Source organism: Mustela nivalis (assembly GCF_964662115.1).
Source record: "Mustela nivalis genome assembly, chromosome: 1".
In the NCBI taxonomy this organism is placed as follows: domain Eukaryota; kingdom Metazoa; phylum Chordata; class Mammalia; order Carnivora; family Mustelidae; genus Mustela; species Mustela nivalis.
The window spans coordinates 714,820-740,037 of record NC_139020.1 but is presented as its reverse complement, the minus strand read 5'-3'; the positions used below and the strand labels follow the sequence as shown (position 1 = coordinate 740,037).

The 25,218-nt window shown below is 53.5% G+C and overlaps 1 protein-coding gene across 29 annotated transcripts in view; it reads left to right on the top strand.

Moving 5' to 3' along the window:
- The window catches only part of PCBP3 (poly(rC) binding protein 3), a 255,803-nt gene that overhangs the window by 163,157 nt on the left and 67,428 nt on the right, over positions 1 to 25,218 (top strand). Inside the window, exon 1 of one of the 29 annotated variants that reach the window (XM_082719934.1) lies at positions 2,649 to 2,674. The exons of 27 other annotated variants lie outside the window; for them this stretch is intronic. The gene's annotated coding sequence lies outside the window, so the exon portion shown is untranslated. Of the gene's footprint in view, positions 1 to 2,648; positions 2,675 to 25,218 lie in introns of those variants that run through there. One more of the 29 variants, XM_082719930.1, reaches the window with a different exon arrangement.

Below are 25,218 nucleotides of genomic sequence, written 5' to 3'. Positions count from 1 at the left end.
TGGCCCTTACATTTTGTTGAAAATATATTTTAAAAAATAGGTTTCCAAACCTTTTTAGGGTTACAGAAAAATTTAAATGCCAGCACAGAGATTTCCCATCCTGTTACTGACAGCTGTTGGCGTGGTCCGTTGGCTACAATTAATGAACCAAGCAATGTTCTCATCAACTGAAGTCCGCTTGCAGACCTTCCGTTTTTGCCGAACGTCATTCCTCCGTCCAGGACCCGTACTGCATTTAGTCACAGTCTCTGTAGGGTCTTCACGGGCAGTTTCTTAGACTGTCCTTGGTTTTGACCTGGCGGTTTGAGGGAGGACAGGGTCGGGGTTTTGTAGACTGCGCCTCTATCGGGATCCCCTGGTGTCTCTCAGGGACAGGGTCGGGTTTTGTAGACTGCGCCTCTATCAGGATTTCCCGGTGTCTGTCTTAGGGACAGGGTCGGGTTTTGTAGACTGCGCCTCTATCGGGATTTCCCTGGTGTCTGTCTCAGGATGAGTGAGACTGGGGGGCGAGTTGCTTCCAGGAAGACCGCAGATGTGAAGTGCCCTGGCCGGCGCATCAGCATGCACACTCTGGCCACGCTGACCTTGAGCCACTGGCCAAGGTGGTGTGTGTCAGGCTTCCCTGCTCCCTCCCACACTGTCCTCTTGGGAGGGTGTCACTGTGTGCGGCCACACTTAGGAACGGACATAAAAACTCTGAATTTCTGCTGGAATCTGTATTGCTTTTGTGTGTGAGATTAGAGTCAGTCTCTAATGGTTTACCCGTTGGTCTTAAAGTCACTGTGCCAGCACCGTTGTTAAAGGGTCTCTGCGTCTCAGCTGCCGTGTCCCTCTCTTGCGCTGCGTGTGCACGGCTTTGACTGCTTCCACTGGTCTCACTGCGCCACTGTGCCCGGAGCACGGAGCCGCAGTCTCTCAAATGTTGCCTCCTTAGGAAGCGACCACCTCACCGCTTCGTGAGGCCCCGCGGCAGTCCGGCTGGGCTCGGGGCTGGGACCGCGGCGGGTGTCTTCACAGAGGCCCTGGCGGGGGGGCGGCCGTCCTCCTGCAGCGCAGGCCCCGCGGGCAGCCCCTTCTAGAGGGCACTCCCTGCTCTTCACCTGCCGCACCCGCAGGGCCTGACGCCTCTGCCCTGTGATCTGCCAGACTTGCGCAAAGCAGTGGGCAGCCCCGCAGCCGCCCCTGAGCAAGGGGGAGTGTGATGACCGCCTCCCAGGAGTGACGGCGGCGGCGCCTCTAGACCCCCAGCCCCGCGGGCTCGGGCTCTTTCCTCACCCTGTGCTTCCGTGTCCCAGTGCAGGTTTTTCTCACGAGAGTCCACCAGGCTCCTGTTCCTGGCCAGCCCGAATGTGTACGTGGTTTTCTCTGTTCGTTCTTTGAAGGTCAGAGCTATATAATTTTTGGCATTTCAAGTTTGAATTTACTCCCCACTGACTGACCTCTGCCCCCACATACCCGGTACATGAGGGGGGCTGACAGGATGGTGTTAGGCTCGAGGCAAAGCCAGACGCCCGTTCTAGCTCCTGTCGCTGTAAAGCAAAGCCCTGCTCAGAACTGACATGACGAAGTGAGCCCTCGAGCCCCCAGCTGGGGCCAGGCCGCAGAGGCCCCAAGTGTGGTCCATGGGCTTAGGAGTGGACGGAGTAAAAGCCCAATGCATGGGCACGTACTCCTTGAAAACCCTGTTTTATTTTGTATTTTTCTTCTGTTGGCTTACTGCTGACACACCGAAATAGCATTTTCACCAAAAAGAACCACCTTTCTGGCGACCCACCACCTATATGCTCTGTGACAAGAGGTGATGGGATTAGTCCCCGCTCCTAGGGGTCTCGTCTGTGAACAGCCACGGCTCAGCAGGGAGCGCTGTCCGCATCTGGCCTCTCCACGGGTTTCGTGTACTGAGTTACGTCTCCGTCATGTGCGCACACCCACGCACACATTCACGTTTACGCACATGCACGAGAAGAGGTCAACACGGCTGCTTGAGGCCCAGGGTCACTGGTGCTGTCTGCCTGTGCCGGGGAGCTGTGTTGGAGTGTCTGGTAGAGGGGACTCAATTGCACACTTTAACGTTTTCTCCTCGACAGTGTGAGCTCTCTGCTCAGTGTTCTTGTTTTTCTTTTTAAGACTGAATTCCTGGGGAACTGGGCTGGTGTGGACAAGCTTGTCCCCACCCAGGCCAGGCCAGTGGTTGCACTCGGCATGCATGGCAGAAAGGGTCCCTGGGCCACTGGGTCCAAGGAGCTGTAGGTTTTCTGGAAGAAATGCTTCTCCGTTGTTTATATGCCTTTGGTTAGTTTCTAGCACCCTCCAATGGTTATTTTTTGACATTTTTGTCGAGTTTTGTCACTGTTCGGGGGGAGACGATTTGCCAAGCCTCACTCCAGCTTTCCCCCGTCCCCCGTCCCTCATTGTTTCTCTCACAGACTTCAGACATTTCCAGGGAGCACGGATCTAGCTGCGAGTCTGTGTACAGAGCATCTGGAGTTTCAGAACTCTCCGGTTCTTGCTGTGCTTTTTGGATCTTGTTTCCTTTTTCCTCCGCAGTCTTCGAGTTCTATGAGAGCGTCTGAGGGCACTGAGCCACATCCAGAGTTCTTCAGCTCAGTCATGGAAGCGGAGGGGCACGTCATGTCCTGTTCCACATGCCCTGTGATCAGATTCTTCGAATCAGGTTTGCTTATGTGCAGCGAGGCATCGCCAGGGGCTGGGGGTTGTGCGGCGGGACCCGGCTTCCACGGGCGAGCAGGGAGCCCTCGCCTGCCAGCCTGGGCTTCGTCTCCGCGGCCGGCGTGGGTGGCGGGGTTTTCTGGGGCGTCGGGGGCTGCCCACCCAGGTGGGGCTGCTGCTTCGACAGTTCACGTGTGCCAAGGCCTTCTCTTCTGTCCAAACTGGTGCTTTTGCAAGGACACAGATGACCCTGGGCATGTGGGGGTGCCTCAAGAAGACGGTGCGAGACTTAGGGGCCATCGAAAGGGAGCAGACTGTCCCCAGTGGTAAAGCTCTGAGTGTTTGGGGCCTTAGCAAAATCTTATTGGAACAGAATGTGCTTCTCCTGGGGAAGTGCTTGCAAACCTCCAAGCCCTGCATTTCACAGGTGGGCAGCTGAAGAGAAGGCATCTCTGGGGCCTGAAAGTGTCCCTGAGACCAGGCAGCCGTCCTCAGTCCTGTGGCCCTGAGAGCAGCCACCGTCCCCCCTTTTGGGCTGCACAGTACGTCACCGGCAGCCTTTACAGATCCAACGCCAGGGCCATGCTCAGGGCTCTCACCAATGTGGTTTTGGTGGGTCTCCCTGAAGTCTGCATAGCCCAGTGACTCCCTAGTGGAAGCAGGACAGGTCGCTGCGGAGTCTGGACTCGGATGTATTGTGGCCGCGGTCAGTGGAACGCCGGCTGCTTTGGAGTGTGGCTGCTCCTCTGTTTCAGAGGCTCTTGTGGACCCGTGGATGACAGGCCCAGGTCTGTCATGGGGGAGGCAGTGAGGGGAACTGACCCCCACTCCCCCACTGGTGTGCTTGTGGAGGGCCTGAGGCCCTGAGCGCTCAGCCAGTCCTGGGCCGGGGGCTTCTGGACGGGGCACGGAGGGTGACTGGTCTGCCCCCACGAGACTGCAGTCCGGTGACCCTAGGATTGGGGGTCCATGAGGGAGTAGGGCTGCCCGCTCTGACTTCTCGGGGCTTGTGCAGACCATTCCTTACGTCCGCCTTTCTTTTTGGTAGGGTTCCAGACGGAGTCTGAGATGGTAGGGGCTGGGAGAAGGGAGGCTTGGACCGCCGGCCTCCCTTCACCTGAGGCGCCTCAGCTGAAGCAGCCGGGGTAGGGGGTGTCGGGGCAGCCCCCAGCCTCCATCAGGCACTGCAGTGGGACCGTTCTAGCAGGAGGGGCGTCGGTGTGGGACACGGGGTCGTGTGTGGAATCTGTCACGTCACACGGAGGAGGCTGCAGTCTAACTTGGCAGGGAAGTAGATTCGAGTGTGTTTTTTCCTTCTTGTAGCCACTAGCATTGAGATACACTTGTTCCGGGGCACCTGGGTGGCTCAGTGGGTTAAAGCCTCTGCCTTCAGCTCAGGTCAGGGATCCTGGGATCGAGCCCCACGTCGGGGGCTTTGCTCAGCGGGGAGCCTGCTTCCTCCTCTCTCTGCCCACCTCTCTGCCTACTTGTGATCTCTGTCAAATAAATAAATAATCTTAAAAAAAAAAGATACACTTGTTCCCAAATCGCCTTGAAACAAAGTATCTAATGAAAGAGGGAGAATGAAAATGAGGCAAGTCCGCCGGCAGAGGGACACTCTGCGTGCGCCGGTCCACACCGCCGCAGAGGGACACTCTGCGTGCGCCGGTCCACACCGCCGCAGAGGGACACTCTGCGTGCGCCGGTCCACACCGCCGCAGAGGGACACTCTGCGTGCGCAGGTCCACACTGCCGCAGAGGGACACTCTGCGTGTGCAGGTCCACACCGCCAGCAGAGGGACATGTCTCACGTGCGCAGGTCCACACCGCCGCAGAGGGACACGTCTCATGTGCGCAGGTCCACACCGCCGCAGAGGGACACTCTGCGTGCGCAGGTCCACACCGCCACAGAGGGACACGTCTCACGTGCGCAGGTCCACACCGCCGCAGAGGGACACTCTGCGTGCGCAGGTCCACACCGCCGCAGAGGGACACGTCTCACGTGCGCAGGTCCACACCGCCACAGAGGGACACGTCTCACGTGCGCAGGTCCACACGCTGAGGTCTCGTTTCTGTGACGTCCTGCAAGTGCGAACTGACCTGTAGGGACAGAAGTCCGATCAGCAGACTTCCTCCTGGAGGACCGAGGAGCTGAGCGCAGCCAGAGCCCTTGGCCTTACTGTATAAAACAGGCATCAAACACTCCTAAAGGTGGAGAGGCAAAGGCAGAGCAGCCGGAGGACAGCAGAAGCGCGGGACGCAATGGTGGTGCGTCCCCTGGGGTTTCCTGTCACCTCGTACGGTCTTGACTGGTCTGGGACACGTCTGAAACCTAAAACCCCCGTGGGTGCTGTGCAGACCAAGATCAAAACAAACACAAAATCCAAATAAACCCCCGCGTTCTCTGAGCAAACCAGCCTGGCCAGATAAAGGTCTTTAGATAACAAGCATTCTACTCGGGCCAGATATGCCCCCAAAACAGGGCCTCTACCCTTGCCAGACTGTAAGAGCGCACCCTGGCCCTCACCATGCTGCTGTCAGAGAGGCTGGGGGCAGATCCCGGACTTACATCCCTCTGGGCTCTTTGAGAACCCCGGTGCCATGTCAGTGTGGGCCCCACACTCCCCTACCTGCCCAGAAGTAGTGGGGCCACCTGGGTATCAGTGGAGGCTGAGTGGGGAACTAGCAAGGCAGCACCCCACCCCCCCGCCCTTTCCTTGATGGGATGGCGTCTGAGAAGTTCAGAGCAAACACAAGATTTAGGTGAAATCCAGAGTTTCACAACAGAGTGTCAGAGTGTCCGGATTTCATCTGAAAACCACCCCACACACTACAGACCGGGCAGGTCTCTAACGGAATGCGTACGGGCAACAGACACCAACACCGAGTGACACCGATGGCAAAATGACCTGACAAGGCTTTTAAAGAAGCTTTGCAAAAATGCTTTATGGGCACTTACAAAAATTGAAACAAATGAAAAACTAGAAATTTTCAGCAAAGAAATAGAAGTTGTAAGAAAGATCCAAAATTGAGGGTTATTTTTATTAAGAGTCAGTTTTTTTCAGAGCACTTTTAGATTCACAGTAAAATTCACAGGAAAATACAGAGATTTCACATACAGCCGCTGTCCCCACACGGGCACAGCCTCCCCCACTGTCCGCATCCCGCACCCGAGTCGTGCATCTGGTCCCATGAGTGAGCCCACACGGACACGTCGTCATCCCCCAGAGTCCGTTGTTCACGGGAGGGTCCCTCTCGGGGCGGGGGTCCCTCTCGGGGCGGGCGTTCTGTGCGTAGGGACGGGCGTCCACCGCTGCAGGGTCTCAGAGTCCTCTGCCCTCCCCGTCTGCCGTGCTCCGCCCATTCGTCCCTCCTCCCCCCGCCCCGCAACACGGCCTGTCACCGGCCCCACAACGGTGCCTTCGCCACAGAGTCCTGTCGCTGGGGTCACACGGGCCGCAGCCGTCTCAGACCGGCTCCTGTCACTCTGACACGCACTCACGGCCCCCCGCGTTCCCTCATGGCGGATGGCTCGTGTCCTCTTCGTGCTGAACACCCTCCCACGGCCTGAGGGACAGTTCCCGTGTCCGTCCACCCGCTGCAGGGCCCCTGGGTGGCTTCCAGGGGTTGGCAGTTACGCACGGAGCTGCCGCCGCCCTCGTGTGCGGGTTTCCGTGGGGGCGTGTGTTCCCGTCCGCCGTGGGGGACCTCAGGGAGTGCGATCGCCGGGTCGGGTGGGAAGAGCAGGTTTCGTCTTGGGAGAAACCACCAAACCTCCTTCCGAGGTGGCGGCACCACCTGCTTTCCCCGCAGCCGTGACCGGGCGCTCCGGGCGCTCCCGTCCTCGCCAGACCGTGGCCGCTCTCGGAGGGGTGCAGCGGTGTCGCCGCTGTTTGAGCTTCATCTCCCCGGAGACCTGGGACGTGGGGCAGCTTTACTGATTGGCCGTCTGTGTGTCTTCTCTGGTGAGGTGCGAAATTGAAATTTTAGAACTGAAAAATACAATAAACACAATTTAAAAACTCAAATCGTATAGGGGCTCCTGGGTGGCTCAGTGGGTTAAATAAAGTCTCTGCCTTCAGCTCGGATCATGATCCCAGGGTCCTGGGATCGAGCCCTGAATCGGGCTCTCTGCTCAGCAGGGAGCCTGCTTCCTCCTCTCTCTCTGCCTGCCTGTGATCTCTGTCAAATAAATAAATAAAATCTTTAAAAAAAATCCTCAAATTGTATAAATATGTACGATTTCATGTGCATCAATTATATCTCAACGTGTTGAAGTCTAATGCATGCTCTTTATGGGACACTTTAAATAAACGGCCCAGAAAGTTTAAAATGAAAGGTATGAAGGAAATGACCAGATTCATACCAACACAGAAGAGGAAGCGATTTGAGCAGGCGGGTGGGGAGGCTGGGCCCAGGCTTGCGTTGGTCCCACTGCTGGTCTGGGAGGCGCAGAGAAGCGCAGTGGGGACCCTTCGGGGCCGTGGCTGAGCTGCAGCAGCAGTGGATTCGCAGATCCCGGAGGCTTGGAAATGCAGTTTGTTTTCAGGCATTTAGGTCAATGTGACCCTTTCTGGGTTGACGTCACCCCTTCCCAGGCTAGTGGTGCGGCCTCTTGGGAACGTTGTCACATAAGCGTGTTGTGGGATCCCAGGGTTCTTGTCTCATGGACTCGAGAGGGTGAGGTGACGTGACAGCGCATTCAGTGAAGGTGCGGGCGGGCAGGAAGGAAGTGAGAGGGGCCCCAACGGAGGCCACCCCGCGTTTCTTACTGAAAATGGGAGCAGGAAGCTTGTGGCCTCGAGATCCCGGCGACGCCTTGGTTTGAGCAGGGACCGTCGATAACCCGAGTGCTTGACTGCTTTGAGGTCTGCTCGTTTTCGGTGATTACAGCGTAGCCGCCGGAGAAGTACACTCCCTGGCATGGGGCCGGGTGCTCTGGTCTTCGCTTATCTCTCGTTCTCAGCAGCCAGGAATGGTTTCAGAGCCTAGTCAGGAGCCCCTGCCCCTCCCCGCCTCTACCTTAACCCTTTGCCTACTCGCCAGCGGAAGGCGGAGAGCAGGAGAGCTGTGCGCGGGCCCGTAAAACTGCTTCCCGCAGGACACGTTACACGGCCAGGCCTGACCTCTGGGCTTGGCCAGCGTAGTCCTCTCTCGGGGGTGGGAGTGACAGATAATACAGCCACCAGTTTGCCACTCTGCTCGCAACGACAGTTTACTCCCTTCCTTTCCCGGTGCAAAAGAAGCACCATTAGGATGTTTGTCACTGGAACAGAGAAGTGCCACGTGCCACCTTTGCTCACCTTTGCTCACCTTTGGCTGGGCAGAGCGGGCGCATGACCAAGCACGCCACGGTGGGATAGGAAGTACTCTGCGGCGGGGACGGAGGCTTCGCGGAGCCCACACGGGCCTTCTGACCGGCAGGCCTGCTGTCAGTGTAGTGTAGAGCAAACCCTATCCTTGAGCTGCTTGTGGTCCGTCCTCCACCCTTCCTCCCCTGCCCCTGAACTGGGTTTGCGGCCAGCCCGCCAACTCCGAGCAGATCCTGGGGCTGCCTGGGGCTGTCGGCTGGAAGACATCTGCACGTGTCTCTTGCCAACACTGGGACAGGGCGGGGCGTTTCGGGTGTTACTCTGGGGAGGCTGCTGACCATCGGGAGCCCTGCTTGACTCTGGCCTTTCCTCCGGGTGTCGGAAGAAGTGGCTCAACCTTTCTACAGCTTCCACCCCCTGCCCAAGACCTGGGTCAGGACACCCCTTGGGTGCTCCTCCCCTGCCTGTGTCCCAGGGTCCCAGGGCCTGTCAGGTGGGCCCTGATGAGAGGGTCTGGAGGTTTGCTGCTCCTCGGCCGCATGGCTGCCGTGGCCTGCCGGGGCGTGGTGTGGGCCTCACCATGCCATCGGGGTGCCCCAGGGCTCGTGCTGTGATTCCTCATCTCCTTGCATTCTCATCCATCCAGAACGCACGCTTCATGCCTTTCCCCGGGCTGTGAGGGACCGTGGGCAGTGGGAGCATTTGGAGGTGCGGGACGAGTGAGCGCAGAAGAGGCCTCCTTGTGCTGCCTGCCGTGGGGCTGGGCTGCAAGGCTGCTGGGGGCCCAGGGAGAGCTGTGGGGACGTGGGGGCGTCGTAGCCGAGCCGTGTCTTGGGACGTGGCAGGAAACCATGTTTTGGGCCCGAGCGCCAGCGGAGAAGACCGGTCCGTGGCGTGGGAAGCACTGGTTAGGTCGGGGGTTGAGTCAAGGCTCCGCAGCTGTGGCTTCAGGTGTGTCTCGCAGGAGCTTTGCAGCCTTGCCTCTGGGTGCTTGTCTGTGCTGTCTGCCGGCAGCGCCGTGTCCCCTGTGCTCCCAGAGGCAGGCTCCTCTCTGCAGGTTGGGGGAGGGGTGGCTCCAGCCCCGAGGCACCATCCAGAGCTCCGGGACTTCCGTATCCCCCGGCTGTTTCCGGGCGTGCACGTGCACGGAGCCCAGCTGTGACCCACGTCTCCCCACGCGCAGATCATCTCTCCGGTGGGGACAGACAGCCCGTCCCCGCTACCCACAGCCTCCTAGCATCTGTGTAAAGCGGGCTGCGGGGACCTTGCGGGCCTGGGCCCACCAGCCGTGCCCAGAGCAAGGCCCGCTCATCGGGCTGCCTCAGCAGAGCCCCGCGCTTACGCAGAGTCCGGGTGCCGCCTCTCCTCGAACGTTCTGGAACACTCAGCTTTACCACGGCCTCCGCAGCAGCACCAGGCATCCTCCTCCCTCGCTTCGAGGTCACTCACAGCACCAAGGTCGCGCCAAGTGTGGGGTGAGAGGACAGGCGGTCTGGAGCAGGTGCCCTTGGAGACAGCACAGCCAGGGGAAGGGTTTGTGAGGAAGTGGGTGCAGGCCCGGGCCCGTCAGTCGGGGGCAGCGTGGGGAGGACGGGGCAGGAGCCACTCCACGGTGCCCATGTGCTCCTCCCCGGCCTGTGTAATTAAGTCCTTGTCTTTTGACAGTTACCTAAATCGTATTTATGATAAAACAAGATAATTAACGACATGGGAGTGTGGCGTCACAGTAACTTGCCAGCTGACATTGAGACGCTGCGGTGTTCCGTGACCGGCCTTTCCGGAAGGGAGGGGAATGGCAGGAGCGTGGTCAGCATCTGCTCCGGCACTGTTGTACGGAGATGAGTGGCCCCGTGCCTTCTCGGCTGCGAAGCCGCCCCTCCCTGCTGCCGTCCAGAGGCCCGCGCCGGGGGTCCCCTCCTCCCAGCCACTAACGAGTGGCTGGTTTTCTCAGCTAGTGTCCCCGGTCTGATTTGTCCCCCTCCCGGCGACCTTCTGGGAGTGAGGTCCTCCCGCCCCAACCCCCGTCCCAGCCTCGAAGCTTCACAGAAAGGCCTTCCTGCCCCTGAGCACTGCTCTCCAGCCCTGAACAGAGGGACACCCCCCCCCCCACGAAGTCTGTCCAGGTGATGCTGGGGCTTGCTGCTGTGACAAATCTCTCGTCCCGTGGGCCCTACTGTCAGAGCCCCGCCCTCCTGCAGGGTCCGTCCCCCAACACGGCACCCTCGTGTTTGGGCCGGTCCCGCAGGTCTTGGAGTGTGTGCCACCGTCCCGGTGCACTAGCACGTGACCCTCATTCTCGTCCCTGCAAAGCAAACCGCAGACATCCCCATCACCGCTAGAAGAGCCTGGGGCAGGCCTCAGCTCTGCCTTTCTAGAGTGCACACAGCCCTCTGGGGCTCTTGGCTCTTGTTAAACTGTTGTGTGGCTCATGGCCCGTGAGGCTGGCGAGCTCTCCGGGTGCCACCTGCCCTGCTCTTCAGGGGAGAGAGGGGTGTGCGTACGGATGTTTTTGGAGAAGGGGAGGCTGGAAGCATTCTGCTGCCATGTTTCATTTCACAGTGTTCCGCAGAACTGACTAGTAAATTTGACTTACCTGGTGTTTCCAGCTTACAAAATTAATTTAAGGCAAGTAAGAGAATTTTCTATGGAGATAGACTGTGGGTCAGCCACGGAAGGTCTGCTTCTTGGTAACGTGGAAGTCAAAGCAGAATTTTCTCAAGAGAGTCCGTTTTTCACCGTGAGTGACAACTTCTTATACCGGCTGGACACACAGGGGTTCCGGGGGGTTAACCACCTCAGCCTTACGGAGACCCCTGCCTGCACCCCTGGCACATGTCACAGCCCAAGGAGAGCCGTGGCGCTCCAGCTCTCTGTGGCTTCCTTGGTGCCATCGAGTGCTTTAGGGACAGGGTGAGAATCTAGTGGGCAGACTGAGTTTAACAAAAATGGTACCAAGATTAGTACTTTGTTTGTTTTTACTTTTCACTTTGGCTTCTGGCAGCTTTTTCAAGCAGACCATCAGGTCTCCAGTGCCCTGAGTTGCTAAATAAGCCAGGGGAGAGGGAGGTGCCCCCCCTTACAGGAGCAGAGTCTGTCTCTCCAGGATTCACAAGGATTTACAACCACAGCCCGGCGTGTGTGGCCTTCAGTGTGGATGTGACACGTAGAGACCGAGGGCTGTACAGAGCATGGCTCAGTGACCTCGGAGAGGCTGGCCACTGTCCATGAGCGGAAAACCGCCTCGGTGGGATGGGAGCCCTTGCAGCTTCCCTGGCCGGTAGATGCAGGGTCGCCGCTCCTGGGCTCGAGTCCTTGCTCCCGTTTCAAGTCATAAAATGAGATTTGAATATGAAATCTGATTTTTAAATGTTGAAAACAAATTCAGACGATCTGGACCAGTGAGCACGGGTCAGACAGACGTTGTCTGGTCACCGGGGGAAAGCCCACGTGCAGGGAAGGCCCAGCCGAGCAGGACGTGATCAGACAAGCAGAGGGAGGCAGGACCGTCAGCACGCTGTGTGCAGATGCAGACCATGTCCTTGGCTCTTGTGGTTGGTGACCATTACAGCCCCCTTGCCCCTGGTTTTCCCACAGAGGCTCTGATTGAGGAGGCCGGAAGCCATGGGCCCCGAGCCAGGGAAGCCGTGAAGGCCCAGCCGTGGGCCTCTTATTCTGGGCTGGGGGTCCTGGTGTGTCCGGCTGTGTCCTCCATGTCCTGGTGCCAGGCCCTTGATGACCAGGAGAACCTTGGAGAAGCTCTTTCATTCCATGTGCATCTGAGAAACCAGAGTGGGGGACGCTGCCACTGGGCTCAAGTCCAAAAAGACGGGGCACTGAGCACCTTATGGATGTGGTGGCCCTCTGTCTGGCCACACTGCACTGTGCCAGGCTTCGTGGGTGACAGACACAGGAGCCACAAAGACCAGGGGCTGTGAGCAGCCTCTCTAGCGGGTCCTGAACTCCAGCTCGGGCAGACCGGACCGGACAGGGCAATAGCGTTCCCCTGTGGCAGCTCTGGCCGGGCTGGATGGTGTTAGCTGCCAACAAGGCCAGAGAAGTGGACTTGGGCTCCGGGCTCTGTGTGTGACTATCTCCTAGACGGTAGGCCTGGGCCCAGCTGCCCAGCGGGGGACAGTGCGTGGGGAGCCAGTGTCCTGGGCAGCCCTGGGAGGATGGGCCCCAGCTGATGGCCTTGCACTTTGGTCCAATGGGAAAGGGACAGCAGGGTGACAGACAGAGCCTCGGCCACAGGCACAGTGACCTCATTAGACAAAAAGCTGTCTGATCGTTCAGATGCTGGCAGGAGTTCCTGAGAGGAGCAAGGGAGGGCAGGGCAGGGCTGCCCGCAGCGGCCTCTTCCTCTGTCCTGCCATGGCCACCACTGCCCCAGGAGCGGCCTTCTTCCACCCGGCGGGCTCGCGCTGGCCACCCTCCGGGGGAGATGCCGTCACATGCAGCCGCAGAGTCGCTCCTGATACCTCCTCCCTCCTTGTCATCTGACCCAACACCACCCCTCTGAGTCAGCCTCCGTCCTGCCTGCCTCGGTGATGGGACCAACCGCAGCCTCCCAGGAACCAGAGTGACCTTGAAAGCGTCGCTGCGCCCAAGTCACCACTCTGCATCCGTCCGTTCCCAGCCGAGGGCGACCTTCACGGTCCTGCCTGGTTGTCTGGCATCTTCCAGCTCTGCCCACCCTCCTCCCAACGGGGACTGTCCCAGTGGTGTGGCCTTCGTGCACAAGCCCCCGTGCTTCTCCTGTGCCATGACTCTCACTGCCCTCCCACTGGGGTCGGTGTTCCCTTCCCTTGGATCTGGGCTGCCCTGTGACGTCGTGTTGAAATCCCGGGAGCGCATGGCGGGCCCGGCCGTCAGTGCTGTGCTGTGACCGTGTCACATGAGCACCTTCCCCTGGCCTTCTCCCTGCTGGTGGCTGTGTGGTTGTCCCACGTCCTGGTTGCTTCCTTGCAAGGTCATTCAGCATACCGCCCCCCCATTTCCTGGAACCTGGCCTGTTCACCTGAGTCGTGTTTTCCGGACAAGCGGACATTGGAGCTGTGTGTGGCAGGGCTGCGTGCGGGCCCCGGAGATGGGCGCCCGGGCTGTGGGCACGTCGGCTGTCCGTCAGATCCTGGCTGTCCCGGGCTTACCACCCTCGGTGCACCCGGGGTTTTTAGTGTCCGCTGACCACCGCCGCCTAGGTCCGCTCTTCCAGCAGGGGCTGAAGAACAGTGACCTGACAGTTGTGTAAGCCTTTTCTCGCGTGTCCATTGGGATTATTCCGTATGGAGTGACTTCCTCCTCGCTGGGCTATGCGGTTACCTAAAATACAGTTCCTACCAGAAAGGCGGGATAAACATTTATTTCTTTGTATTTTTTTTCCATCATCCAATGAGTTTTGTTTGTCTCCCTGCTATTCTTTCTTTCTTTTTAAAGCATTGTTACTGGTTTATGGGTTTTATATCTATAATACATTTGTTCACTTGCAACTATGACACTCTTTACTCACGTCGCTCTGTATGTTGCTGGCTTCTGAGTGGACGTAGCCACACCAGTCTTGACGGTTTCCTCGACTGGTGTGTAACACGTTCCCACCTCACCTCTCGGGCTCGCTTTCCCAGACTTCCTGGGATCCACCGAAGTGTTCGGAGGCCCCAGTCTAGGCACTAAACGTGCTGATTGCAGTGGAGTGTCCTCTCTTTTTCATAGTTCAGTGGAGAGAGTTAAGGGGGAAAGAAGAGGAAATTGTGAGTTCACAGAAATCGTTCTAAACCAAATGCAGGATTACAGGGTTTAAACTTAAAATTTAAAAGTTTTGGACTTGTTTCTCTTTTGTCTTGTTAGCATTATTACTTACATGTTTTACCCTAAAGGTACATAGAATGGGTTTGGAACATTATTGGTGCCAACAAATAACTACTCAAGGTTAGGACATTTCCCTGCGTGTCTGTGTCCCTGAGAATACCCAGCCACGTTCCCGTGTTTTCAGGTTAGTTGCCACAATCCTGTGCAGTTATATCACCAACTTTGTGTATACTTAGGTTTTTTTTAAGTTTCAGGGATTTAAAAAAATTCTTATTTGGATTATGTAGACATTTCCATGATCCTAAAGTAGGGCTCTATCACCGTCTGTTCAGAAAGTCCCGGATCCTCCTCGTTCAAACCCGCTCCCTCCCTTCCCGGGTAAGTAGCTTGTGATTCTTTATAACTTCCCATTATTTTTTTGAAAATATAAATATATATGTGTGTGCGTATAAATGAATTCCTTGACTTAGTAAACACTTCCTTTTTGTTTTTATTTCCTTTGATTCTTGGGAAGATTTATGTTTTTTGGCTTTATACTAGTACCTCTCTGTGTCATGTGCAGAAACCCCTCTTTTCTCTTCTGTTGTGTCTGCTGATGGGCTCTCGGGGGGTATCACAGGAGCATCGCAGGGGGCTGGAAGCCGCTCTGTCCCCCCACCCCCATCATCTGCTTCGCCCGCCGCCTGGTTACTCCCGCCTGGGCTTTACCTCCTCCTCATCCACTTTCCTGGTGGTTCCTTCTTTATCTCGGTGCGTCGTACACTGGTGTCCCCGGGAAGCGTGTCAGTCAGTCATGATTCTAGAGCGAATATATCCGACGCTTGTCCCCGTAGCTTGTGACAGTTTCTCCACCACCTTTGCGGTTGGCCGAGGCCGACGCTCCGTCAGGCTCTCCGTGGTGCGCCGGCCACACGCACCCTGTGTTCCTGTCTTCTTATCCGTAGCCTTGCAGCGCACGTGGAATTGAGCTACGTGGCGTCTCACTTTGGTGTCCTAGAAGGTTCCGTTGCTCCTGCGTGGCTGCTGAGAAGTCTGGCCTCTCCCCGCTGTTCTTTTCATTATGAGCGCATGAGGCCTTTCGCTCTGGACGCCCCGAAGACTTCATCTCTGACGTCTCATCGTTTTCCTGAAGACTGTCTGCTCACTGCTCAGGCTCGACTTCTCGGGACCGCAGGGCGCCCAGTCACCGTGCGGAGTCAGGCCCTGCTGTGTTTCAGGTGTCTCCAGAGTGTGCGTGTGCGTGTGCGCGTGAGGGAGCGGCGGGTCGCAGCTGGACGCACGGGAGCCGTGGTGCTCTCTCGCCCGCACGCTGTCTGTCGGTCCTCCCTAATCTTCTTTCTGTGCGTCTGTCTCGTTATTTTCTTGCCGTGTTTCTGTCCTCTACGCTCCTTCCTGGCCTTCGGTGCCGTCTCTGGCTCCTGTGCTCCTTCCGCTTCTCGCTTTGGAAGAACATTCTCGTTCATTCCTGAGCGTCAGCGGCCACCTTTTTATCTCTTCCTGTTTTCTTGCCGTGTCACTTTGAGATGTTCTAATTCTATTCTAAATTATGTTCTTCTAAAATGTGGATTATTTTCTCAAATTTTAGTTCAGTGTCACATATTAATTAGGCTATAATTTGCTTCAGGTTCATAGTTTTCTGGCACATTTTTATTCTCCCTTACAATGTTATTTATTTTCTTTTTACCTCTTTTTGGTAACATTTTTATGGGATTTGATCATGATTCCTTGCCTCTTGTTTTTAAATAGGGGTTTTTCTGGACCCTTAGGGCAGAGGCTCCTGAAAAGGAATTGGGAAGGGGCCAGAATCCCTTCCCTAGCCTGAGGGGCCAAAGGCTTTCTCCTTTACTGTCGCCATGGGGCAGTGTTTACGTGGCCCCTGCGCAGGCCTTCCTGTTGGGGAGCGCCACTGCCGCTCCAGGAGGACTCCCGTCTGTCGTCGGAGAGTGACGGTGCTCCCCACTCCCCCCACCCCCCCTGCAGGGCTCAGCAGCACGCCCCGGAGGCCGCCCTCCTCCCCGCCCCGCTCCCTTCTCTGAAGCCTCCTGTGTTCCAGTAGCTTCGCGTGGTTTGTTTTCTCTCCGATGCTTCTCTCTCCAGTCGCTCCCAAAGTGAACACTGTGGGACGTTCTCAAGCTTCCTGCGGACCCAGAGCCCTTCAGCATGGTGTAAGCCCTACGAGCTCCCGAAGTGCTCCTTGGCCTCCTGCTTCCTCCCTCCTTTCTGCCTCCGTTTCTCTTTCTTTTTTTTTTTTTTCTCACTTTCCCAGAACAGGGGGGACTTGGGTTCAGCACAAACTTCCCGGGGCTTCTCCGTCGGCCGTCAGAATATTCACCAGTTTCCCACTTGGTGTGAGGCCCTGTTTCTTGGTGGGGATGTCAGGACTTGGGGGGGTTCTGAGTTTGGTGGCGCAAAGGGCTGTTCCCCACTTGCCGTTTCCCCCAAGCGCGTGCATTCGGCGACTCACTGGGACCGGCCACCGCGTGTCGCCCCCACCTGCCCCTGTTCTTCGGGTTTGAGGGATCCCTTGAGCTCTGCACTGAAGAGGTTGCAGGGGCTTTTCTTCGTTAATCGTGTTGCTGTATCTGGGGACTTTTAAGGAATTTTGAAAATTAAAAGGAAAGAAAAAGCTACCCTTTTCCTTGACCAGCACAGTGAATTTTTTAATATATTTAAGTCCCAGGAGATTTCTAATTACGGAAGAAGTAACAAGTCACCACTATTGTCCTATATGGTTGGTGTTTGTTTCCTTTTACTCGTAGTTTTACATTTTATTGTCCTGTTTCCTCCTGCAAATCCAGGGTTCTTTCTGCGGCCATTTTCTTCTGCCCGAACATCACCCACCGTAACCTCACGGAGTGGGTGCGCTGGGGAAGAGGGTCCCCAGGTTCTGACTGTTCGAAATACCTTCATCCACCTTCGTCCGCCAGGCGCGGCCGCAGGAGCCAGCGACTCCCAGCGCCCGCAGCTCGACTTCTGTTCCGGCGCCCGCGGTCTGCTGAGGACGAAGCCTTCCGTCTCGCCCCCGCCCCTTTGAAAGCAGTCTCGTTTACTTCTGTCTGCTTCTAAGATCTCGTCTTTGTCTTGGTTTTCTGGAGATTCTGTTATGATGCATCTAGCGTGGGCTCCTCCGCCAGCCTTGCTGCGGTGGGTCGGGGGCCTGAGTCAGCGGATTCCAGGTCTTTCTCCAGCTCCGTCCCCGCACAGGAGCCTCTGCGCCAGCCCCTCCCTTCTCCTCGGAGCCGAGCGGATGTAGGTCAGCGGCCAGCACGCGAGTGTGTGTGTCTCATCTCGCCTTCCCATCTGGTTCGTTGTGTGGGATGTGGCGGCCCATCTCCTGCGGCTCAGCCCTCGGCGCATATAATCTCTCCAGTCCTGCACAGCCCTGTTAATGTGAAACTGGCTTTTGTAGCTTTGTGCTTATCAGAATTTCTCTGTGCCTTCTTTCGGCTCTGCTGTAACATTATTTTTAACTTTTATTCCAAAAGAGCCACAGATGCATAGGAGGTAGTGAGAAGAGTGCAGAGTCTCCTGTAACATTTACGCAGCTTCTTCCAGTGGTAACATCTTATGTGACTTTAGTACAGCACAAAAACCCAGAAAGTACTATGGTGCAGCGCTGCCAATCAGACTTCAAACTTTACCAATTTTTACCTGTAATTGTGTGCGTGTGCGTGTACGTGTGCGTGTGTGTGTGTGGTAGGATGAGGAGTGATAGCAGGGGCGGCGGCAGTGAGTTCTAACAGTGCCACTGCTGGTAGCAGGGTAGTGAGAGTAGCCGCCGGGACAGGAGCCGTGGCCGGAGCCGTGGCCGAGCGGGACCAGTGGAACCGGTCGTATGGTAGCAAGAGTGGAAGTCCTGGTCGTGGCGGTGGTGGTGCCATCGGCGACAGAGGCAGTGGTGGTAGGAGCAGCCGTAGCAGTGGTGGCGGCGACAGCAGCAGTGGTGATGGCAGCAGCAAGAGCAGAGGCCGTAGCCCTGCGGCCGCGGCGCTATGGTGGTGGCAGTGACAGCCGCACAGGGAAGCGCAGCAGCGGCCGTGACAGTGGTCAGAGCAGTCGGAGTCGGGGTCTACGCGGTTCGCTGCCCCACATGGATGTGCACAACCACCGCCACTGTCTAAGTTTTGTGACCGCTGCCCTCGTCACTGCAGGGAACTGCCTTGCGAGGCCTGGAGTCCTCCGGCCACGCACTCCCGCCTCCCCTCTGCGAGCCAGTAACTCCCCCTCAGTCTTCAGAACTACGTCATCTCAGAAGTGCACGAGGAATGGAGTCACAAGTCGGCGGCCTTCCTCCCGCACTCTGTCCCTCGCTGCCATCTGGGCCCGCGCTGTGGGCTGAGCCGGTCCCGCCCCGCCCGCCCAGCGGCCCTGCGCTTCCTCCCGTCTTTGCCTCTTGTAACGGAGCTCTCCCGGCCCAGGCTTCCGTGTCCACAGGCTTTTATTTCTCTGGCATAAATGATCAAAAGTACAATTGCCGGGTTCTCGAGCAAGGAAACGTTTAATTTTACATTAAGCGGTTTTCCCAGAGTGGCCGTGCCGTTCACGCTCGCACCGCGACGTGCGGGAGCTGTGCGGTCTGCCCGTCCTTGCTGGGACTCGGTGTCAGCGCCAGTCTCCAGAGCTGTTCGCTGGTCCGTCCCCGCCGTCTGGGTTTGCGTCCCCGATGGCTAATCATATTGAACAGTGTCTTCACGGGCTTCTTTCCTTTCCTAGGTTTTCTTTGGGGAAATGTCTGTTCATGACTTTTTCTCATTTTCTTTTCTTTTCTTTTTTAATAAGTATTTGTCAGAGAGAGGGGGCGCGCACAAGCTGCGGGAGTGGCAGGCAGAGGGAAAAGCAGGCTCCCCACTGAACAAGGAGCCTGACACGGGGCTTGATCCCAGGACCCTGAGATCATGACCTGAGCCAAAGGCACACGCTTAGCCGACCAACCCACTTAGGCACCCCCTTTTTCTCAATTTTAATTGTTTTTTCTTTTAGATCTCATCACCTATTTCCCCCATTCCCCACTTACCTCGCCTCTGGTGACCATCAGTTTGTTCTCTGTAGTGAAGAGTCTGTTTCTTGCTTTGTCTCTCTATTTTTTCTCCTTTGCTTGTTTATTTTGTTCCTTAAATTCCAGATACCAGTGAGATCATATGGTGTTTGTCGTTTTCAGACGGACTTATTTCACGCAGCATAATACTCTCCCGCTCCGTCTGTGTCATTGTAAACAGCGAGATGTCATTCTGTTTATGGCTGAGTGGTACCCCGGCGTGGAGGTGCCGCATCGACTCTATCCGTTCTTCAGCTGATGGGCATTTGGGCTGTTTCCGTATCTTGGCTATTGTGAATAATGCTGCAGTAAACATCCGGATGCATGTCCCCTTCAGATCAGAATTTTTATATCTTTAGGGTAAATACCCAGTAGTGCGGTTGCTGGGTCGTAGGACAGCTCTATTCTCAACTTTCTGAGGACCTGCACGCTGTTTTCCAGAGTGGGTGCCTCAGCTTGCGTTCCCACCAATACTAGAGCTCCCCTTTCTCCACATCCTCGCCAGCATCTGTTGTTTCTCGTGTTGTTGATTGGAGCCGTCTGACCGGTGTGGGGTGGGATCTCACTGTGGTTTGATTTGTGTTTCCCTGATGCCGAGTGACGTGGAGCATCTTTTCATAAGTCTGTCCGCCGTTTGTATATCTTCTTTGGTAAAGTGTTCATGTCTTACGCCATGTTTTAATTAACTTACTTGTTTTGGGGGGTTGAGTTGTATCAGTTCTTTATAGATTTTGGATACTAACCTTTTATTAAATGTCATTTGCGAACATCTCCTCCTGTTCTGTAGGTTGCCTTTTAGTTTTGTTGACTGTTCCCTTTGCTGTGCAGAAGCCTTTAATCTTGATGAAGCCCCAGTAGTTCATTTTTGCTTTTATTTCTCTTGTTTCAGGAGACAGAACTAGAAAAATGTTACAGCTGATACCAGAGAAGCTACTGCCTATGTTCTTTTCTAGGATTTTTATGGTTTCAGATCTCACATTTAGGTCTTTAATCCATTTGATTTTACTTGTTGTGTGCGGCACAAGAAAGTCGTCCAGTTCCGTTCTTCTGCATGTGGCTGTCCTGTTTTCTCAATACCATTGTTGAAGAGACCGTCCTTTTCCCGCTGAATATTCCTTCCTGCTTGGTCAAAGGTTACTGTGGGTTTTCTATTCTGTTCTGTTGATCAGTGTGTCTGTTTTTGTGCCAATACCATACTGTTTTGATTATTACAGCTTCGTAATATAACTTGAAATCCAGAATTGTGATATCTGTTGCTTTTCTTTTTTAAGATTACTTTGGTTTTTCAGGGTCTTTTGTGGTTTCATACAAATTTCAGGGATGTTTGTTCTCGTTCTGTGAAAACTGCTTTTGTATTTTGATAGGGATTGCTTTCAATATGGAGATTGCTCTGGACAGTACAGACATGTTAATGTTGTTTGTCCTTCCAATCCATGAACATGGAATGTCTTTGCCTTTCTTTGTGTCGTCTTCAGTTTCCTTCCTCAGCATTTTAGTTTTCAGAGTATAGGACTCTCACCTCTTTGGTTAGGGTTATTCCTAGGTGTCTTGTTTTTGATGCAATTGTAAATGGGACCTGTTGCTTCATTTCTCTCTGCCGCTTCATTACTGATACATAGAAACGCAGTAGATTTCCTTGTGTTGATTTTGTATCCTGCAGCTTTACTGAATCTGTCAGTTCTAGCAGTGTTTCGGTGGAGTCTTTTGGGTTTTCTGTATAGAGTATCATGTCATCTGCAAATAGTGGAAGTTTTTTACTTCTTCCTCACTGATTTGGATGCCTTTTGTTTCTTTTTGTTGTCTGATTGCTGTTGCTAGGACTTCCAGCACTGTGTTGAGTAACAGCGGTGAGAGTGGACATCCCTGTCGTATTCCTGACCTTAGGGGAAAGGGTCTCAGTTTTTTTTTTTACCATTGAGCATGACATTTGCTGTGGGCTTTTCATATATGGCCTTTATTATGTTGAGGTATGGTCCCTCTATCCCTGCTTTGTGGAGGGCTTTTATCCTGAATGGATGTTGTACTTTGTCAAATGCTTTCTCTGTGTCATTTGAGATGACCATATGGTCCTTACCCTTTCTCGGGTTGATGCGGTGTGTCACACTGATTGATTTGTGAATATGGAGCCACGCTTGCAACACAGGAATAAATCCCACTTGAGGGGCACCTGGGTGGCTCAGTTGTGAAGTGTCTGCCGCTGGCTCAGGTCCTGATCTCAGCGTCCTGGGATCGAGCCCCACCTCGGGCTCCCTGCTCAGTGAGGAGTCGGCTTGTCCCTCACCCCTACCCCCACTCATGTTCGCATGCTCTCTCCCTCTCTCTCGCAAATAATAGCATCTTTTTAAAAATCCTGCTTGATTGCAGTGAATGACTTTTTCAGTGAACTGTTGGATTCGATTTGTTCCCATCTTGTTGGGAACTTTGCATCCATGTTCATCAGGGATATTGGCCTGTGGTTTTCTTTTTCAGTGGAGTCTTTGTCTGGTTTTGGAATCAGGGTAATTCTGGCCTCATAGAATGAATTTGGAAGTTTTCCTTCCTTTTCTGCTTTTTGGAATAGTTTGAGAAGAATAGGTATTAACTCCTTAAATGTCCGGTAGAGTTCCCCTGGGAGACCGTCTGGTCCTGGACTTCTGTTTGCCTGGAGATTTTTGATTATTGATTCAGTTTCTTTGCTGGTTATTGATCTGTTCAAATTTTCTATTCCTTCCTCTTTCAGTTTTGGTAGTTGGTATGTTTCTAGGAATTTATCCTTTTCTTCCAAGTTGTCACTTTGTTGGCACATAGTCTTTCATGATATTCTGCTGTGGTTGTTGGTATTTCTGTGCTGTCTGTTGTTACTTCTCCTCTCTCATTTGTGAGTTTATTTATTTGAGCCTATTCTCTTTTTCTTGGTATGTCTGACCCGAGGTTTATCAACTTTCTTGTTTTTTTCGAGAACTAGCTCTTGGTTTCATTGATCTGTTTCACTATATTTTTAGCTTCTATATCATTTACTTCTGCTCTAATCTTAACTATTTCCTTTTTTCTGCTGGTTTTGTTTTATTTGTTGTTCTTTTTATAACTCCTTTATGTGCAAGACTACGTTGTTTGAGACTTTTCATACTTCTTGAGGTAGACCTCTATTGCCATTTTCTTTCTTTTTTTTAAAGATTATTTAATTTTTTTAAAGCTTTTATTTATTTATTTGTCAGAGAGAGTACTGGTGAGAGAGAGAGAGAGCACAAGCAGGGGGAGTGGCAGGCAGGAGGAGAAGCAGCTTCCCCGCGCGGCAGGGAGCCCAGTGTGAGACTCGATCCCAGGATCTTGGGATCACGACCTGAGCTGAAGGCAGATGCTTAAGGCAGACTGAGCCACCCAGGCGTTCCATAAAGATTGATTTATTTGTTTGAGAGAGCGAGCGGGGGAGGGGCAGAAGGCGAGGGAGCAGGAAGGCTCAGGGAGACCCTCCGCTGAGTGCAGAGCCCGACACAAGACAATCCCAGGACATGACCTGAACTGAAGTCAAGGGTTAGACGCTTAACTGACTGAGGCACCAGGTGCCCCAGGATTGCTGTTTGCTAATTGATTTTTTAAAAAATTTTATTGTTCAGCTTTGAGTATACTTTATATATTTGTATGCTAGCCTTCTGTTAGAGGTGTGGTTTGCAAATATTTTCTCCCTGTTTATAGCTTGTCTTTTCATTCTCAGGGGATTTTTGCATAGTGAAAGCTTTTTAATTTTTATTAAGTCTAATCTACTGATTTTTCAATTCACCGATTATACCTTCTGCATTAAGTCTAAGAACTCTGCTTACCCTGGATTCTGAAGATATTTCTCCTGTGCTTTTCTTCTAAAAGTTTTAGTTTCTTGTTTTATATCTAAAGTCTGTGTCCCATTTTGAGTCAGTGTTTGTGGAAGGTGTGAGACCTAGATCAAGTTTTATTGCCCAACCTCTTGTCCCAAAACTGTTTGTTGAAAAGACTACTCTTCCTCCATTGAATTTTTTCCCGCCTTGTCAAAAATCAGTCGGGCACATTTGGGTCGGTTTCTTTCTAGCTTCTCTGTTCTATTCTGTTGGTTCGTACTGTCTTGAAAACTGGAGTTACAAAGTAAGACGTATGCTTTTTTTCTCCCCCCGAGATTTTCAAAGCTACTCTAGGGCCTGTTTCCATGTAGATTTGAGAATAAGTTTATTTATGTCTACAAAAAGGGTTCCTGGGATTTTTTTTTTTTTTTTAATTTTTATTTCCTAAGTGGGCTCCGTGTGCAGTGTGAGCCCAGTGCAGGGCTTGAACTCACGACCCTGAGATCCAGACCTGAGCTGAGATCAAGAGTCAGATGCTTAACAGACTGAGCACCAAGGCATCCCTACATTGCTACGATTTTTATAGGAATTGCACTGAACCTTTAGATCAGTTTGAAGAGAATTGATATTTTTACTATGTTGAGTTTTCCAATCCATGGATAGATAGGTCTTTCCATTCATTTAGTTTTTAAAATTTATTTTATCAACATTTCACAGTTTTCAGCATGCAATCTTGCATATGTTAAGTATATAAGTATTCCATTTTATTTTGAGTGATTTTAAATGCTATTATGTTTTAAATTTTAGTTTATGTGTGTTCCCTGTTAGCATCTAGAAATGCAGTTAATTTTTGTGTATTATTCTAACATTCTGCTTTCTGAACTCACTTATCAGGGTTAGGAGTTTTGTTTTGTTGATTTTTTGGGATTTTCTAGGTAGAAAATCGTCATCTTCACATAGAGATAGTTTTATTTCTTCATTTTTAGTCTGTATGTCTCTGGTTTATTTTTCTTGCCTATGACAGTGGCTGGAACTTCTGGTGTCCTAAGAATGGTGACGTGGATGGACTTGCCTTGTTCCCAGCTGTGGGATAAAGCCTTCAGCCTGGCACGGTTAGGTGTGATGTTGTCACCGTTAGCTATGACGTTAGCTGTACGCTTCATAAACGCTGTTTATCACGTTGGGGTAGCTTTCCTGTGTCCTGAATTCGCTGGTATTTTTTTTTATCATGAGTAAGTGTTGAATTTTATTAAATGCTTTTTATGCATTATTTTATATGATTGCATGGTTTTTATGCTTTGGTTTATAGATACGGTAGATTATATAGATGGATTTTTCGGTATGGAGCCCGCTTTATGTACCCGGATACATCCTGCTTGGTCCTGGTGTGTACATCTTCTATACATTGCGGGATTAGTTTGCCAGCTAAAAAACTGTTTTGGGTTATTTGTGCCTGTGTTCCTAAGGCAAATTGCTCTAGTGTTGGCCTTACAACATGAGTTGAGGGATTCTCCGTCTCGTTCCTCTGAAAGATGGTCTAGGGCTGCTGTTCATCTTTGGGTATTGAAATTCTCTGGTGAAACCATCTGGGCCTGGAGATCTCTTTTTTAGAGCTTTTTATTACAAATTCACTTTCTGTAATGGCTATAGGGGTATTGAGGCTGATGATTTCATTGATCTTTGGCTGTTGATGGTTCTCCGTAGCTTCCTTTTCTCTGTGAGTTTTCAGAGACATGCTTTTAGCTTATTCCTAAACACTCGGTGAAGCCTTCTTTCGACGGCTGCTTTAAGAGGCTTGTCTGAGGGCTCACATCTCAGCATTCGGCATTTGTTGATTTTCTTCCCTTGTTCGTGTTGAGATTTTCCTAGTTTTTGGCCCGATAAGTGGTTTTCGTTTGTATCCTGGCAAGGTTGGTCACGGTGGTGTGGTATTCTGCGCCTGCTGTCCGTCTCCTACCTCAGTGGGCGTCCGCCGGTCCCAGCCAGCTGGGGTCGGGGGCCAGGTCCCTCCCTCCGTCTCCCTGATACCTGGGCTGGGGGGTGCCTTGGTGCTGCCAGGTAGGGGTGGGAGCCTAGGCTGCGATGGGGGCCGGTAGGGGTGTGTGTGCGTCTCCGGTGGCGCGGGCTGCGGGAGCGCAGGCGCTGTGAGAAGCCGTCTGGCTGCCTCGGTGTCCTGCTCCCAGCCCTGGCCTAGAGAGAGAGCAGACTTTTGCTGACGCTTGCTTTCCTGTGTCCTGCAGCACTTGTAGTGTGACCAGCCGCAGGGACCACTCGGGAATGTATAGGACGGAAACGAGGTGAAGCGGAGCCAAGTGGGGTCTCCCTGCTGTGCGGTTCTTCGAATCCCGGGCGCCTCGCCAGTCGGCCTTCTCCTCGCGGCTTCCCCGTTTCCCCTTGTTTGTTTCGGGTTTGACGCCCAGCGCGCTGTCCAGTGGGGGGACTGTCTGCTTGTCGTGTCCACAACCAGAGGCTCCGGTCTTCCTTGTAGTCCCGACCACGCCGGTACCTTCTTGGTTATCTTCCTCTGTGAGTGTCATCAGAGGCTTGTGTATTTCTAGACCTTTCTGAGGAACTAAATTTTATATGGGTACGTTTTCTCAGTTGGCTCATG